Source organism: Eumetopias jubatus, unplaced genomic scaffold, assembly GCF_037043125.1.
Source record: "Eumetopias jubatus isolate StellerSeaLion01/CBP00866 unplaced genomic scaffold, mEumJub1_p1.0 scaffold_4, whole genome shotgun sequence".
NCBI lineage: Eukaryota > Metazoa > Chordata > Mammalia > Carnivora > Otariidae > Eumetopias > Eumetopias jubatus.
In genome coordinates this window covers 11,932,296-11,936,928 of record NW_028274810.1, presented here as the reverse complement: position 1 = coordinate 11,936,928, position 4,633 = coordinate 11,932,296, and the positions used below count along the sequence as shown (strand labels likewise).

At 41.9% G+C, this 4,633-nt stretch overlaps 1 pseudogene; it reads right to left on the bottom strand.

The window, feature by feature from the left end:
* Positions 1 to 3,765: 3,765 nt before the first annotated feature.
* LOC114207849 (small ribosomal subunit protein uS17m pseudogene) lies at positions 3,766 to 4,222 on the bottom strand (annotated as a pseudogene).
* Positions 4,223 to 4,633: the final 411 nt, after the last annotated feature.

Here is a 4,633-nt window from a genome sequence, read left to right as displayed (position 1 = left end):
TACAGCTTCTTGTCATTAAGAGCCTCTAATTAAAATAATTAGAAGAAGAATCTTGCCTGTTAATCAGTCTACATTTCAATAAAACATTTTAAAATTCACAGTCCAAAGCTGTTACCTTATTATTTAAGCATGAGTTCTATTATATAAATTGTCACCACAGCACAGCCAACCAGTTATTTATAGAAAAAAATCTGTTAGCTTTTCCTTGGTAAACCAATGTCACTCTATGCTGAAGTTATTGAAGAAATTATAGGGAGATGGAAAATGGGTTGGCATCCCCCCAATGTAACTGGGCTCTGGAAGATTTCCAAAGCCTCTTTTGGATGCAGTGTACGTCAAGAGGGTTGAGAAGAAACAGAGTTTTGCAGCAGCAGTGAGAATTCATGGTGCTAAATTTTGGGTGTCATGCATACATATATATACACACAGACATATGTATGTGGTGATGGTGATGAAAAGATTTTTTTAAGCTGCTATAATTCAGGAAGGCTGCATTCCAATGGTACAACTGGGTTTGAGACACTAAAAAGCAATGATAATTATAATCGCTATAACCAATTTCTCATTATAGGTATTCTGTTCTCTATTTACTGTAAGCCTGTCCCTTTAGTCTTCCAGAAGCCCTGTGCTAGAGCATTTCTGTAGGACTACTCTATTTGCATTGCCCATGATGGTGGGCTTTGCATGACCTAGAAGGGTCTGGGCTGGAAGGCCGCTAGAGCTCACACACGGGGCTTAGAACTGCTGCTGTATATTTATTTCATGACCCTGCTAACCCCACTAAACCCTGGGGTCCTGTAAGCAATAGCTTCTTCCCAGAAGCAAGGTGATAATACAACTAATAAGAATGAAATTCCATGTCTTCAGAAATAAATAATAATATTTTTAACAACCAGCATGAGATAAACATCCCAGTTGGGATTTTAAAACATTTTTTAAAAATTATAAATCTTCCTCTAGCTCTGGATAAGGAGCTTTATGACAAATTTGTGGAGTTGGTAGAGATAGAAAAGAAAACGTGAAACATTTGACCTCTTTCTGTGACTGATAGACTCTAAGATGTACCCCCCCCACCTCCTATTCTCCACATCCTCATGTGATCCCCCTCCCCTTGAGTGTGGGCAGGACCTGCAACTTGCTTCTAAGCAACAGAATATGGCAAAGGTGGTGGAATGTCACTATTGTGATCACATTATATAAGATTGTAACTTCAGTCTCTCCAGCAGACTCTCTTTCAGTGTACTTTGATCAAGTACCTTGCCACAGGAGAGGCCCATGTAGCAGGAAACTTAAGGGCAGCCTCTGGCTGATAGAGCCCCTCAGGAGCTGAGACCCTCAGTCCAACAACCTGCGAGTAACTGAATGCTGCCAACATCTATGCGAGCTTGGACGCGGACCCTTCCCCAGTCAAGCCCCGGCTGAGACTCCAACCCCGGCTGACCCCCTGATGGTGATCTTGTTGGAAACTTTGAAGTGGACAATCCAGCCAAGCTGTGTCCAGATTCCTGACTCACAGATAGTGTGTGCGTTGTTTTCAGCCACTAAGTTTGTAGTAATTTGTCATATAGCAATAGGTAACTATTGTACACCTCAAAGATAAAACGGCTGGCTGGGGGGGATGTTTCACATGCTGAAGAAAGAAGGAGAAGATGCAGAAAACTGAAAGGAGTCTGGGCACAGATACCAGAGGGCCCTGGGTTTGAGTCCCTGCTATGCCATTTAGTGTCTGAGTGACCTAGAATTAGTCCCGTGTCTTCTCCAAACCTCAGTTTCCATATCTCTAATATGAAGATATTTTCTGCCTCATCCTGCTGTTTGCAGGAGTAAACCAGGTATAGTATTTAGTAGATGTAGTAAACCAGATAGTGTATCTGCCCGATGAAATGTTTAATAAATGCTACTTATTGCCATAGACTTCCCCTTCTGGAACAATTATGGCATGATACAACTAGCCAGGTTGGTTTTGCTGGCTTTTTTGCTCCCTCCAGTTGGGGCTTTATGTTTCAGAGAGGCTGAGTGGCCTTCCATTCAGTCCTGAAAAGGTTTTAATCTCATGGGTATTATAAATGCTCTCTTCTCAGTGTGTGACATGATTATCTAATTCCTTTTTGTCTGAAGCAAAACTAGGGAGATATGGGAATTGTGGGGTATTAAGAATCCTTTTTCAAATAAGGAAACAGATGACATTCCCTCAGTGACATGAATATCTGACCTCAGCCCTGGTACACGAGGCAGCTCTGCACGCAGAAGAGGCTTCATTAGCTGGCTAAGCGCACTGAGCTGTCAGTCACAAATTTCCAGCAGCCTTTTGCTTTCTTCATCTGCATTAACATATAAGAAATTGCGAAATTTTTATCCTCCACTTAAATGGTATGAGTAAACGCAATAGTAAAATACTTCAGTCTGCAATGCAAAGATTTCTTAGACTCTGCCCAGGCTACACCTATCCGACAAAAAGAAGCTGTAATTTTGTTTGAGCACCCTGCCTTGGTGACTCACAATCAGTGGAACTTTGTACTTAAAAGTAGTCCATTTGGGAAACCCAGGAAAAAAGAGATCTGCTTTGCATAACTGTGTGATGGATATCTGGATGACAGGAAGGCTGGGTTCACCCTTTTTCAAGGAGAACCCATCCTTTACCTTCACAGAGAATTATACAAACGCACTCACCTTTGAAGGTATAGACATGGGACTAATTGCAAATGTATCCCTGCCATCATTCTGTGTATAAGTTGATTGGTTGAAAGACGGGATCAAATCTTGGCTCTGTTGATTAGTTCTGTGCTCTCAGGGCAAATCACTTCATCTCTCAAGGACTTGGTTTCCTCATATTTATACTAAAATGGAGAGACTAACTAGAATCTCGAAAGATGGGTGTAAAGATGCACTGAGGTAAGATATGTGAAGAGGCCAACCTCAATCCTTGTCTTCTGCGTACACATACTAGGGGATGGAATCAGTTTCAGGAAAAACATTTTAATGTTTCTCTTTTTCTCTATGTGCTACATTTCCCTCCTGTCCGAGCAATAAGCTATCTAGTACAATGCTCAGAGATGTCCCCTCTGTTCCGAAGTATATTGTAATTAAAAAGATTTGCTTATGATGCCCTATTAATGGAGATAATAAACCTAACATTTCATTGAACACTTAACTATAGGCAAGTGCTTAGCATACATTCGTTCATTCAATCCTCACGGTAACTCCACGGAGAAATGGAAGCCCGGAGAGGTTATATGACTTGCTAAGGGCCATGCAGCTCGATGGAGTTAGGAATCAAGCACAGTTCTCTGAATTCAGAGTCCACACCATAGCTGCCCATGAAGCACCAGCATGTATCTTCTGCAAATGCTTGTTTCTCGGGTACTCATTCTCTAAAGCAGTGGAACCAGGGAAACGGGGAGCAAAATGTTGTGCAAGTGGGTCATTAGATGCAACGGCAGTTGGTGGCGCAGACTCACTCATGCCTTGGTTCCCAAAGACATATGCGCTGACTTTGGGGGAAAAGAGCCCCAGGTATTGGTCTCTCCCTGGTGGGCACATACTTGCAGTAAATGTAATGCCGAGCTCTCTGCTCTTGCCATCTGACTGGAAACTTCAAAGGTGAGTGCATTCTTTTTTTTTTTTTTTTTTTGAGAATTTAACAAGGCCTTTACTTCATTTACTTTTAGCTATTCCATAAATACTGGAAGAGAAATTGGACACTTTGTAATGAAACTTAGAAAAATTTCTTTTTTCCAAAAAGCAAACTTGTAAATCTTTCCCTTTGGCTCCTTCTTCCAATCCTCCTTCACTGTGCTGAAGAGCTATTGAGTTCTTCCAGATTTTTGGTTAGGCGGGTGGTTTCCAAGCTGACTGGGCTTTCGAGGTAGGTAGTTCCTGCACAGGGTTTTCCAGTCACTGGATCTATAACATGTCCAACTTTGAAAATGATCTCAGCCAGTTCATGTTTCATGTGCTTTGTCTGTGGAACAGGTAGAGCTTTGAGAAGCACAATATCCCCAACTGTGCACTGCTGAAGAGCATCGTGAGCCAAGTAGGTTTTATGCTTATTAAAATACTTTAATAAATAGGGATCCAAAACAAGCCTGGTCACTCTCACTTTAGCGGTTTTTTGCATTGCTGTTCCAATCACCTTCCCCACGATCCATTTGGCATGGACGGATGAAAGAACTACTGACATTGTGTGGCTTTGGTCACCTCGCCTCCAGGTTCTCACGGGGGTGGCGTCTCACTCCTCCGAATTCACCCCCGCAACTGCAGGGCTCGACCCACGCTCACCTTCCGGCTCTGTTTTCCCGGCGCGTGTAGTCAAAGGTGACTGCATTCTTAGTAGAGACTGATCACTTGAACTCCTATTTATAACTATATTCTTAGGTGAAATATATTATCACTATGAAAGAAACCATTCAAACGGCAGGGCTGCTGAATAGCTGTACCTCCACCAGCTTCTGAAAAATTACATAACTCCTGTGAGCAGCATTGTCAATAAGCAGCTTTAATATAGTTTGTATTTTCTTATTTTCCTTTAGAATCACTGTGATCCACGGGCCTTCCAAAGCCTAATCTATCCAAAGCATCAGTAATAAATTATAAATATTTATAGCATTTAATCATGAGGCAGCCCTGTATTATT